At 43.1% G+C, this 13,964-nt stretch overlaps 1 protein-coding gene across 4 annotated transcripts in view; it reads right to left on the bottom strand.

The window, feature by feature from the left end:
- The window catches only part of MYRIP (myosin VIIA and Rab interacting protein), a 210,016-nt gene that overhangs the window by 80,026 nt on the left and 116,026 nt on the right, over positions 1–13,964 (bottom strand). Inside the window, exon 1 of one of the 4 annotated variants that reach the window (XM_084986613.1) lies at positions 10,453–10,771. The gene's annotated coding sequence lies outside the window, so the exon portion shown is untranslated. 4 annotated transcript variants of the gene reach the window in all.

Below are 13,964 nucleotides of genomic sequence, written 5' to 3'. Positions count from 1 at the left end.
AGCACTCCAGGTCTTTCAAAGAGAGGAACTGTAATGCAGGCACTTGGTTATACAGATGATGAAACCACTGAGACTCTAAAGAGAGGATGGTGAGGCACCCCAGAGGCTAGAAACAAGGGGAAGCTGCTACCACCTCAGGGCCAAAGGGACAGTGGAAAGGTGGCATTACTGGGAGGAGCATTCTGGAGCCAGAGATGGGGGCCAGAGGAGATGTAGCTGCAGCAGAGATGTTGCCTGAGGCAGAGAGATGGAACAAATAACACGTGCCCTGTCTTCTCTTTTCCTCCTGCTCTCCAAGGTCCCTCCCTGGCCTGCCATTGGCCAAGATCAGCAGGGAGCCTGGGCAATGCAGCCTTTAGGTCTCAGCCCCCTCAGGAACAGAGTAGAGAAAGCAAAGGCCAGGAGGCGGCATCTGGCAGCACACAGCAAATGACCTTTCTGATGTTCACTTATGAACACCAGATACTGGCAACCCTTAAAAACTGACTTAATAGGTTACGAGGAAGTAGCCTTACTTTTAAGTAGAAATCAAAGTCTGCAGAATTGTGCCCCATTTGCCTACAGGAAAAGAAGAGAAGAACTGTATTTGGGAATTGATTTGCAGCCTATAAGAGGCGTCTCTGTGCCCTTGGAATGTACTTTAGAAACTGCTGGCATGGGGCGGATGTTGGGTTGGGTATCAGCTTGCATTTTGGCACTTACCACCCATATGACCACCTGCACATTTACTAACCTCACTGGGTGCCGTTTTCCTCACCTGCCAAATGGAGGCACTAACATTTATTGGACAAAGTCTCAGGAGGCATCAGTGGCCTAAGACGCTTATGCATCTACCATAGAACTTGAACAGAGGAAGCACAAAGAGAATATAGTTATTTAATCTCAGAGGTAACTATTCATTTAAGTCCTGTTATAAGAAAGTCTTTCTCTAAAGAAGTAAAAATCAAAGAGCCACCTCCCTTTAAATGGATCAAAATAAAAGACCAAGAGGGGGACCTTGGTTTATCCACTAGGACCAGCTGACATCAATGTGGGCCTGAGCTGCTGGTTACATGTCTTCTGAGAGAGCAGCTGTACCGGGACGGGCTTCACTTATCGACAGCGTGCGCTGTTTCTCTTGCCAGCAGAGGCCTGTGGAGCCCAGAACTTTCCAACTGAGTCCCCCTACTGATGGCAGCTCCCCCAAAGTGAGTGCCCTGCATTGAGGAAAGGCCTGGGGACAGCCTCGCCACCAGAATCACTCAGTCCTATTCTGAGTAAGTCTCAACTCTTAGGAATTATAATTTCTGAATAACTCCTTGAATACAGTATCCTTAAAATAAACTCAAAGTATGATCACCCAACTTACTAAAATAACCAAACCAAACCAAAACAAAACAAACCAACCATCAAACCTTTTTTTCTCCCCCAAATCTGATTCTAGGCAATTTAGTAACCTGTCAGAGGTTGTTCTCTTTCCTCCCAGAAGCAAATGAAGATAATAACTATTTCATCAGTTTTTTTTTTTTTTTTTGTCTTTTCTAGAGCCGCTTCCACGGCATATGGAGGTTCCCAGGCTAGGGGTCTAATCAGAGCTGTAGCCACCAGCCTACACCAGAGCCACAGCAACGCAGGATCTGAGCCGCATCTGCGACCTATACCACAGCTCATGGCAACGCCAGATCCTGAACCCGCAACCTCATGGTTCCTAGTCAGATTCATTAACCACTGCGCCACGACGGGAACTCCCTTATCAGATTTTATAAAGATTAAATGACTTAACATATGGGAAACACCCAGCACAGTATTCTGCCCAGTGTAAGTCTTCAGAACATGCTATTTCTTATCATCATCATTATTATTTTATCCTAAGCCCTCTGCATTCTTTTTGGGCAGGATATAGGTATAATCAGTAGATAAAGAGTAAAAATAAATTTGGCAGGAAACACATTCAGTTCTTACATTTCATCTTAACCACAAAGACTTTAGGGTTAAGGTGGTTCCTAATTTTTAGGAGTCTTTAAACTTAAAAGCCAGCTTGCTGGGCCCCACCCCAGAATTTCTGATTTGTTTGGTCTGGGTGGGGCCTGAGTATGGGCCTGGCTGACAGATGTGCAAGTGTTATGACGCTACTGGGCTAAGGACCACACTTTGAAAAGTACTGAGTTTGAGGACAGACTTAGCACAGTGTGAAGAATAGGAAGCTATTACTGATTCAGAGCTGTGGGAAAAACAACAAAACGATGACAAGCAGGTATTTGGACAATAAGACTCCCAGCTCTGGCAGCATGAAGGCCCTTGAGCACGGAGTCAGAGCAGTCAGTTTCGAAAAATCAAGAGAGACCGAGAGACTAGATGGAAAAGAACAGCCTTCACACCGGGACCCCTGAGAGTGTCACTGGGAATTTGTAGACAGACATGGCCAGGAGGCTGGAAGTGTCGTGTTCAGTTGATACGTGACAACTACCATTAACGTGAAGCATCCTGCTAAGAGTAGGAAGCTGGAGTTGACAAATAGCAAGAAGGAAAGAAATCCTGGGAGAGACATGAGGAGATGTCTGTGTGACACCCCTGCAGCTGCTCCTGGGCCCGCCCAGCACAACTTCTGCAGTCCTCACAGCAGCTAGAGAGAGACAGGTGTGGAAACTGAGGCTGAAGGAGAGAACAAAGGAGTAGATTTGGAAAATATTATTGATGAGTGTGATTTAGTAGTTAGGGATAAAGACCAATGAAGCACCATCACCGAGGGAAGGTCTATACAAGAAGACATTTCTGAGATGGTCTAGAGGCAGATGTGTCAGAGCACGCTGCCCCTCCAAGACTGTCCAGGTGTCATTCGTATGACTTGGGCACAGAGGGCATCCTCTTGGCAGCCACTCTGGCCTCAACAGGATCTGCCCAGCTGTCTCAAGGAGCCCTCCCCAGACTTGATGGCACTGGCATTGACCTGGCCCTGAACTCTTCTGTCTCTCAGGCGGTCTCCGAGGCTCTCAGCTCCACCTTCACGCTTGATTCATTCCTCTTGTCTGGTTCAGCAGGTCTGACTGATACTCAACCAGGCAGCTGTCAAGCCTGGGGGATGGGGAATGAAATGGTTTCTTTTAGCCTCAGCTGTTTGAAGGCAGGAATAAATGCCATTTGAATATGGCTTTTATTTTGCCTTCTTATTGGTAAAGCTGATTGGCACTCCTTGCACTTGTCAGAATCAATCTGAAGTGAGTAAGAGAATTTAACTGTGTTTTATTTGAAGAGCTGCTGTCCTGCTCTGGCTGGAGCAATTTGCACTCTGAACCAAAATGGCCCAGAAGGGAAATCCTGCATCCTCCCCATGCTAATTTGTATGATGTGGAACTGAGACAGCAAAGAAAAGGCAGTCAGCACAAACGGATTCATCCCGAAATTGCGTCACTCAATGGGTGGTCTTGAAGACAAGTTTATCTTTCTGCATCTCACCTCCGCATCCTCAGAATACAAATGATCACAGCTTCCTTGAGTCAAACTTCCAGAGCCACAGTGCTGCCCTGGATACTGCCTCACCTCCCATATCCTGACACACTGAGGTTGCCAGGTTTTCTCTGATAATATCTTCATATTCGTATTTGTAAAAAAGAAGTGTGTGATTTCCTTTTTGGCTTATTCATCTGTTTGATTAATGTTAATATTATGCTCTATAGTGAGGTCTCTTCCCTTTAAATTAAGCTCCAAGCTGGTGGTTGGAACAAGATGACCTGATTACTGTTAATATTAGCCAATTCTGGACTTAGCTATAATAAACACACAGTGTAGTACTGTGAAAATCAAAAGGCAAGGACTTTGCTATATTAAGTGAGTAGTTAAAGACACTATAAAGACGTCACTGTTTGTCACAGAAGACTGGAGTTGCAGGGGCTGCCATGTAATTAATAATACCTGCTGCTTACTGCAGGCCTGCCACCGAGCCAGGTCCTTCTAGTCCTCAAAACTAAATTAGGAGACAAGAATTCTTTCGTGAAAACAAAGGCTATACAGCTGGTCAGCAGTGAGGCCGATATCCTCTCTCTATTTTGCCTGTTAATTATCTTTATTTTTAGTTTTTTTGGATTTTTTTTTTTTTTTTTGGTTGTATCCAACCCGAGCCACTGCAGTGACAATGCCAGGTCCTTAACTCACTGTGCTACCAGGGAACTCCCCTGCTAGTTTTCTTTAAATAAAAAAAGTTAATAGATGGGCCAGAGAATTGTAAATGTAAGTCTCCTGCAAACACATGTCCACCATCCACCCAGGTCCCTTTCTCAGAGGCAAGTAATGCTATCAGTTTCTTGTGCACCTATGCAATGCACCCACAAGACAATACTCCCCCCAGCTATTCCCCTTTGCTTTTCTTCCATACAAATGGTAGAACTTCTCTGTACTGTCTGTTTCACAAGAACATATCCTGGAGGTCATCTTGTATCATATATAGAGAGTCTCCTGAAGTTCCCTGGTGTGCAGTAGGTTAAGGAGCTGGCATTGTCACTGTAGAGGCTTGGGTTGCTGCTGTGATACAGGTTTGATCCCCAGCGTGGAAACTTTTGCATGCTGTGGACACAGCCTATATATATATATATATACATATATATATATATATATGTATATATATATATATTTTTTCCCTCCTTATTCCTCATTTAAGGTATGTTATAGTTCATTTAAACTGTGCCCTATTGGAGTTCCCGTGGTGGCGCAGTGGTTAACGAATCTGACTAAGAACCATGAGGTTGCGGGTTCGATTCCTGGCCTTGCTCAGTGGGTTAACGATCCAGCGTTGCCGTGAGCTGTGGTGTAGGTTGCAGACGCGGCTCGAATCCTGCGTTGCTGTGGCTCTGGCGTAGGCCAAGTGCTACAGCTCCTATTAGACCCCTAGCCTGGGAACCTCCACATGCCACAGGAGCAGCCCAAGAAATGGCAAAAAGACAAAAAAAAAAAAAAAAAAACCTTTGCCGTATTGGTTGGCATTTATATTTTTTCCTAATTTGCTTTTACATCAGCATGAAGGGGAATGATCTTTACATCCATCCCTTTGCATGTGGGTGAAGGTACCTGCAAGATAAATCCCTAGAGGTGGAACTGCAGGGTTGAAAAGTATGCTCAATTGAATTTCAAAGATATTATTGTCTCAGGGGGTTTTGTCCCACAGAGGTTCCCCCAACTTATAGCCCCACAGCAGGGGTTATGTGTTGCCTGCATCTTTGCCAACACGATGTTAACAAGTTTTTCAATCTTTGCCAATGTGATAGATGGACACGGATGTGTCCCTGTAGTTTTAAATGAGTATTTATCATACTATGAGGGAGGTTAAGTGTGTTTTGTTTAAGACCTATTTGTGTTTCATTTTTCTGAAAACTCTTTATTCCCTTTGTTGTCTCTTTACTAAGTTGTTGGGCCTTTTCTTTTGGATTTGAAGGAGTCTTTACATAGTGGTCCAATTGCAGTTAACTAACTAAATCAAGTTTGATGTCAGTAGAAGGTAATTTTATTATTTTCCAGATGGAGCTGAATTTGAACCCAGGCCTGCCTACAAAGCTGCCTCCCATTATGTCCTAAGGCCTGCTGCTACTCTTCCGCCTCTATACTAACAGGACACATCAGGGTATCAGTATCCTATATTGATGATAACAGACGACACTTCAGATATGCTAAAGTTACCCTTAAGTAACGAAATGATGCCAGGGTAAATGAGGGTGATGGACATAGATAATAAATAAAAGACATTCCAATTTGGAAATCTAAAATCTAAGTACACAAAAGTGGGAATAATCTGGAAGGAAGAGGAACGTATATGGACAGAAGCAAAGTAGTCAAAGCAGTGGTGGTTAACAACTAAAAGGATGGAGTTCCTGATGTGACGTTTATGGAGTTTAATTTGCATAAACACAGTGGTCATAATATAGCTCTGGCGAAATCACACATAGTTTAAGGCTCTTGGGTCTGTTTCTGATTTTTGATTCCCCAAATCATTGTTAAAACTCCTATCCTGCTTTTATGTATCATGTGTCTTTCCAGGCCCTCAGATCCACATGTTTAGATGGAGGTAAAATATTTTAATTAATTAATTATCACAATTTCCTAAACTGATCACCCAATAGGTGGTGAATTTAGTTAGAAAAATTTCAAAATAACAAACTTTTATAAAGAGAGAAAAAAGGACTGAAAGGCACTTGTGAAAGCTTACTGGATGCTGCAATAATGTTGGCAGCAAGTTGCAAGAGACCCCAACTGCAGGCTCAGCTCCAAGCCCAAGACTGTAAGACTGAGATAGAGACAAAGGAAGGAGAACTTAGGAAACTATGGAAGAGGAATGTGTTGACATATATTTGGGCATGACTCATGAGAAAAGGGCTTTATAGCAAAAATGATGGTTTGACTGAGACTGCAGAGAAATGTTTGAACTTCAAGTCAATAAATCATTTTAATGTTTTTTTTTTTGATACACTCATGTATCGATCTGTGGCTAAGAACTTGCAATCTGCACACAGCATGTTTTATTCTGTCCTCCAGTCAGGAGAACATCCTTTGTAGTCAGTCCAAAACCAAGATGCCTTATTCCAAACCACTAGGTTCAAAATGGCACCTCCCAACCTGAGACAAAGATGCAGACAGGCAGGGCCTTCTTCTCTGGATCAGACCAAAGAAGGGTTGAGTCAAAGATCACTGACCCTGGAGGAAATAAAGTGCAATGAGCCCTCTGCTTGCTCTGCCCCCAGGGGAAAGGGAGAAACTGAAGAGGTCCTTATGTTGTTGTGCTTTTTTAAATTTTTATTTTTTTATTTTTTTATGGGGGTGGGTTTGAGGAGGGAGAGAAATTCCTTAGAGTAGGAGATGGTTTCAATCTAGAACTTTTAAAGAGGGCAGTACTAGAGATGGGTTCTGGTCTACAATAGCATGGAAGAGATGTGAATGTACTTGCTTGCCTAAAATCAGCTAAAAGGTAAGGGTGCAGGAGAGCCTAGCATCAGAGGCAGGAAGATACACATCAGATTGATGTGACTGTGTGCCCATTCAGGGTCAGGTGGAAGGTGAGTATGGGCGCCCAGAAGGATGGCCAGCCCCAGAGAGCCATGTAGGGGCCAGAGAACACGGCAGCCAGCTCCTTTAATGACATTTGAGAATTTGGACTCTTCACTAGTCTGTGCTGATTTTTACTCCATCCCACCCATCCTTGGCCCTGCCGTGGAGTTGTCATCTGCCCTGGCATGGGCTGTCACCGCCGCAGAGTGAGGGGGCAGGAGGACGTGGGCCTCGGAGCCCAGGTCTTGAAATTGGGTCTTTAATCCTCCTTTCATTTTAGACCATAAAGGTATAATCTGTCCAGTTTCTAGGTGAACAAAAGAAGAACTCATCTCTGAGTTAAACAGAAGTAGTATTTGGAGGTGGCTGCCTTTTAAACAGTTTCAAGTGCTGAAGCAGCTGATCAAGAGACAATTTGGTTTTCTACTCTAGGGAAATTAATTTGTCCATGAACGGTCCAGCTTGAAAGCTGCCAACATCAAGTGGGTTCCATTCTGCTAAACAGCCTGCCTGGGAACCAGCTTGAATAGATGATGCTGAGGAGGGTACAGGACTGTGGCTCTGACCACAGCCAAGGTCCTAGGATCTCTGAAACCTATGTGCACAAATGCCCTTTAGGAAAGCCTGAATCCTGATTCTGCCCTTCTCTGGTATCAGATTGAAGGTTTCCCATTTCTTTGACCCAATACTATGGGTTTTCTTCTTTCGGCAGGATTAGTGAAGTCTATCTGGAAATTAAGACATCCAACTGATCTGATTAAAAATGCACGTACATACATGTGTGGATGTGCGTGCGTGCGCGCGTGCGCACACACACACACACGCAGCTTCACTAACTGCAGAGCACTAAGAAGACATCAGTGGTTATTTGGGAATAAATACAAAGGGAATAAAAGCTGGGTTTAGCAAAGGGTGATAATGGAGAGAGCAGAACGGAGGCCCATGTTTCTGCAGTGAAGCTGCTGAGTGATAAAGGAAGCAGAGCAGTTCCTTAGGATGTCCTCAGGTGGCCCACATGCCACCGCTGGAAGCAGGAGTCAAGCATAGGGCTTCCAGTTGAATGATCTAATTTAAACCCATGCTTTTACCTCTGCTCTCATCTAAATCCTACTCAAATACAAGGAGGGAACAAAAGCCAAATGCACAGGAGCCACAGCAATAACATCTGGGAAGCTGGAAAGCATATGAAGCATAAGGAGAAGACCCAGCTCCTAAAGAAGCTGAATCCTGACACTGCAGTGGGGAAGCCAATTCACACACCAGAAGCCCCACCAAAGCTCAGGGATTACAAGCACTGGTTATCTTCAAAAGTGGGAGTGCAGGTGGATACATTAGGCCCCCAGGTCCCCTTTTACACTCTGTTCAGACAACTGCCCCATCCATCCAGCAGAAGATTCCAAGAGCTACTCTCAGAAAGGCTGATATAGCTATCTGGAGCAGGGCTCCAGGCATACCAAGGGCAGGGGCACCCACAGAAAAGAGATGGGCCAAGTGGAAGCTCTACATCAAATGCTCGGTCTGGCCTTGGCCCTCCTCTGCCATTGGGCTCCCCTAAACTGTTAGACTTATATCCTTTGTAGGAGACTGAAACATTTCTCTCTGGGGAAACTGACCAACTCTAAAGAAAAGACCTACTGACAGTTCCCTCAATAAAACAATCCAGCTAGATTATCATAGGCTGAAGTTCACCAGCCGACCAGCCCCATTCAAGTCCACTGAGTCTCCAGAGCAGCTTTCAGTGCATCGGTTTTGAAGGTGAAATGATAGTCCTAGATCATCAGACATTTGAGCAAAATATCTATCCTTAAAGATAAATATCCAAACAAACAGACTGAAAAAACTCAAGGAAGAAGAAAACTTTAAAAACATTGATAAGGGAATATATTGCAGCTATGAAGCAACACTACACTCTCATAGTAACAGGAAAACAAAGGAGAATTCAGGAGAAAAAGAAAACTAGAAAATTAATCTGTGAAGTTTAATATCCATGATACAGAAGGAACAAAGATAATGGAAGAAATAATATAATCAAAGAAATAAGCCAAGAAAATTTCCCAAGATTGAAAGAGCTGTATTTCCAAGGTGAAATGGCTCGTTAAGCACCCAATAAAATGGAAGAAAAAAAGCCCCCCTTCCCTCCCAAAAGTACATCATCGTGAAATTTTATAACACTGGGACCAAAGAGAGCATCCTAAAAACTTTTAGAGAGGAGAAAAGGCCATGTACAAAGGATCAAATATCAGAATGACTTTGGACCACTCAAACACCAGAAAGCTGTTTTTTATGTTCATAATAATAAGTCACTGAACTTAGAATAGATTTACAAGGAGATCCTGCTGAATAGCATTGAGAACTATGTCTAGATACTCATGTTGCAACAGAAGAAAGGGTGGGGGAAAAACTGAAATTGTAATGTATACATGTAAGGATAACCTGACCCCCTTGCTGTACAGTGGGAAAATAAAAAAAAATTTAAAAAAAATAAGTCACTGAAAACTGATCTCCCAAAGATTGCTACAGGCATACTGCAAAAATGTAGGGAAGGGGGGTGGATACGTATTGGGAAGTTGGAGGTATAAGAGAATAAAATCTTTTCACAGTAGGCAATGGAGGGATAAAATATATTTTAAAAAAACCTATGTAAGCAAGCTATTTAGAAATTTGGAGATAACAATATACCAAAAGAAAGCTCAAACTTGAAAATAGTTGGAATGGGGTGGGGGATGGGATAAAGGACTAATTTTTTTTTTTTTTTACAAAAAAGCAAGAGAAGTATTGACATTTTAAGGTATGCACATGTATGAAATCAAATCAGATAAATGAAAGATCTGAGGATTTAGTTCTTAGCTTTAGGACACTCAGAAATCTCTTCCTGTTCCTTCCGGGTACTAGATTGTCACCTTGTGGCTGCTGTGTAAAAATCCAAGCTTACCCAGTGAAGTCTCCAAGAACACATATCTCATCAGTTGCTGCTCCAAAAGCCTGTGTGTAGGGTCAGCTTGGAATAAGTCCTTAAATTCAGATGTGACTTTTCCCCTTGCTGCCGGAATCAACTGAGGAGTCCAAGCACAGACTCAGAGATAACACGGCTGTAGAGAAGCCGTGAGCCACAATGCTCTTTAAACAGGTTTCTATTTTACCAGCAAAAGAATAAAACTCTACCTGTTTGTATAGAGCAGTCAATAAAAAGAGAAGAAATACTTTTTCCCCCTGTATTTTTAGGACTAATAATTTAAATGTTCTTGAAAATTTATCCCTTACCGTTTGCACAGCTATTCATATATAAATCACTGAAATCTTATGGACAAATTAAGACAAAAAATCACCCCCATCTGTTGGAAAACATCACAGACAATAACCAGGCAGCCTATAATACAAGATTATAGTAAACAATAAGAGTAAGCTATACAATAAAGGTAGTCAACATCGCTTAATTATTAAAATTACCGGAACCAGTGGTTTTCTTTCTGCCAAGTTCTTCTCCCCAGGTCTAGTTCAAGTGTCTCGAGAAAGAATTAGATGCTGGCACACAGGTAATGGAACCCCCAGATCTTTACTCTGTGTTCTCATGGCCAGAAAAGCACAAAGACAGAGCATGAACCAGGAATCCTTCTTAGGAAGACACGGGGCTCTGGGCAGAGAGCTATCCCAGAGAGAAGACACAGTGCCATCGCCTGTTTCTATTACCAGCTTCAGAAGGGAGGTGACAGAGAGCTGTGAAATCTCAGACAAACAAGCTGAGAAAAACCCATCCACACGTGTGCCACGGGGAGGGAGAGGGACCAAAGCTCTTTTAAAGCTGCCTGGTTTAATAAAACTTTGTGGAGGAAATGTCACGTGAATTTTTACATTTTTTTTTCTTTCTTGCTTGCTCTACAAATCCAAGATCCTGCATTATAGAAAAACCCAAGATGTGGTTTCATCTCACGCTTTCTCGGCAGTCAGAACATCGGATTTGCTTTGCTAGATGTTCTCAAAACAAGCATGCCTCCCACAGCAGCAAGAGGCTGGACAGAGGGGAAGGAAGGAGTGGGAGAGAAAGCTTCAGGTCTCTCTTGTCAGGCAAGTGGGCACACTTCCCTGGGGTGCAGGGGAGTGTGTATGTGTTTTACCCCAATCATGTCAACTCCAGCTACAGAGTGATGGAGTGGGCATGGCCACCTGACAGCTGACACCCAGACAAATTATTTTGTTCCCATGAGCCTTGGTATCCTCATTTGCACAACGGGCACCATCCATATCCCCGTGAGATCATAGAATCAAGGAGCTCATGCCTGAGGTGGACCAAATCACAGTATTTGGCATATTTTAATGCTCAAATTTTAGTACCATCTCATTTGCAAAGTACAATCACTGATAAGCACAGATAATGTTTTTCACAGATTACACTAATTACAAAGGAACTATCACAGAACGTCTCTTTCTAACCCCGGGCACTTGCTTGAAATGTGCCCCCTGCAATGCTCCTGTTCCACTGTGAGTCCCCCACCCTTGTACATAGACAGAACACATTCCGACAGTTAGCAGAAAAGCAAGTTCTGCAAGAAAAGCTGCCTAACTACCCAGTGGGATCCCAAATGCCAGCTCTAAGTTGGGCCAATCTGTTCTCTGTCCAGAACCAGTGTAGAGTTTTCAGATAAGATTTCATTCTGGTGTCAAATAAAGTGTGAGGTCTTGACTTGAAATTCCTGCATTCATTCTCTCTCTCTCATGCACGCTCACACACATGCGCGCACGCACACACACACACACACACCCCACACACACTAAGGGAGCAGAACAACAGGAAAGAACTGGGGAAGTTTCCCTCTAAAGGATGTAAGCAGGATTTTGAAGACTGTGCTATCCCTTCACTGTGACATAGAATATCCTGCAAATCATGCTACCTCCCATCTGTGTGTGAGTATGTGTGCAGACTTCAGAATATTCAAGACGACACGGGAACTCTGCTTACAGCCCACCACTGTTTGTAAAACACTTACTTAGAAAAAGACCTATGGATAAACTGAGGGTGCTAGAAGGAAAGGAAGACATTGGTTCTATTTTTTCTTTCTTTCTTTTTTTTTTTTTTTTTTTTTTTTTTTGCCCGCTGCCAAGTCACTGCAGCCTCTGTGGATGGGTTCCTTTCTTCCAGGCAAATGCTTGTGTGCAAAATTCTGCTTACACTTTCCTGGAATGAATTGCATCAGAAATGGGTTCCCTTCACATATCCTGGGCATAAATGCCAACTTTGAAAAGGCAAATACCTCACTCATTCTTTTTTTTTTTAATTTTTTTAAAAAAGAATTTATATTGTTTTACATTCCTTCCCCACATTGTATGATTTTGATGCTTTTTTTATTTTTTATTTTATTTATTTTTTTTTATTTTCCCCCTGTACAGCAAGGGGGTCAGGTTATCCTTACATGTATACATTACAATTTCAGTTTTTCCCCCACCCTTTCTTCTGTTGCAACATGAGTATCTAGACATAGTTCTCAATGCTATTCAGCAGGATCTCCTTGTAAATCTATTCTAAGTTGTGTCTGATAAGCCCAAGCTCCCGATCCCTCCCACTCCCTCCCCCTCCCATCAGGCAGCCACAAGTCTCTTCTCCAAGTCCATGATTTTCTTTTCTGAGGAGATGTTCATTTGTGCTGGATATTAGATTCCAGTTATAAGTGATATCATATGGTATTTGTCTTTGTCTTTCTGGCTCATTTCACTCAGGATGAGATTCTCTAGTTCCATCCATGTTGCTGCAAATGGCATGATGTCATTCTTTTTTATGGCTGAGTAGTATTCCATTGTGTATATATACCACCTCTTCCGAATCCAACCGTCTGTCGATGGACATTTGAGTTGTTTCCATGTCCTGGCTATTGTGAATAGTGCTGCAATGAACATTCGGGTGCATCTGTCTCTTTTAAGTAGAGTTTTGTCTGGATAGATGCCCAAGAGTGGGATTGCAGGGTCATATGGAAGTTCTATGTATAGATTTCTAAGGTATCTCCAAACTGTTCTCCATAGTGGCTGTACCAGTTTACATTCCCACCAGCAGTGCAGGAGGGTTCCCTTTTCTCCACACCCCCTCCAGCACTTGTTATTTGTGAATTTATTAATGATAGCCATTCTGACTGGTGTGAGGTGGTATCTCATGGTAGTTTTGATTTGCACTTCTCTTATAATCAGCGATGTTGAGCATTCACTCATTCTTTTTCATGCAAAAATCAATGGCTACTTCTTACAAAAGTGGGAACGCATTTATATTCTGTAAATCAAAAACGAAGTTGATGTACTTCTGTTCAAATTTAAATCTCAAAAAAAAAAAAAGGCTGATATTGTCCTTTGACTTGAGAAATAAGTTGAAATCTTGAAGTGGTCTCTGATGGGGCCAAATGCAAGCCATCTGACCCATCAAGCTATTGAGACTGGTGATTCTGGGGGTGAAAGGGCTAGGAACTCTGAGTTCAAGAAAGCGCGGTATTGAGCTCAGAGTTCGCAGGGCTGCTTAGACAGATGACAGCAGGTGAGGATCAGTGGAATTCTCTATTCTGGCTGAGTCCCTCTAGCAACATTTCCATTCTCATTAAGTCACTGAGCTCATCTTGAGCAAGGTCTGCACCACCCCTGTAGTCCATGCTGTCGACAGTGGATCATGAATCCCTTTCCAGTGCCCCACTGGGAGCAGAAGGGATCTCCAAGTGGGTGCTGTGGGATTCCCAGGGCTCTGCAGATTTCTCTATTCAGAGAAACTCAGGAGGTGCTGAGCTCTCGGCGTGACATTGCAGGACGCATCCTCCAGGGATGGAAATCATGCAGATTTGCTACCAAGCCCCACCTCCAGAGGGAACCTGGCCAAAGATCTTGTGTGTGGGTGGTTGGGGAGGGGTATTTTATTTTAGCATTATCCACCATGGTGGACTTCAGGGCTTTGAATAGAAAGATCTACTCCATCTGTATAGAGCCAAAAATATCTC

The sequence above is a fragment of the Sus scrofa genome, chromosome 13 (genome assembly GCF_054392235.1).
Source record: "Sus scrofa isolate SSC_HxYL_T2T_F1_AM1 chromosome 13, Sscrofa_HxYL_maternal_Yorkshire_Landrace_v2.0, whole genome shotgun sequence".
Lineage (NCBI taxonomy): Eukaryota > Metazoa > Chordata > Mammalia > Artiodactyla > Suidae > Sus > Sus scrofa.
The sequence above is the reverse complement of the archived record's forward strand: the minus strand, read 5'-3'. Positions and strand labels throughout refer to the sequence as shown.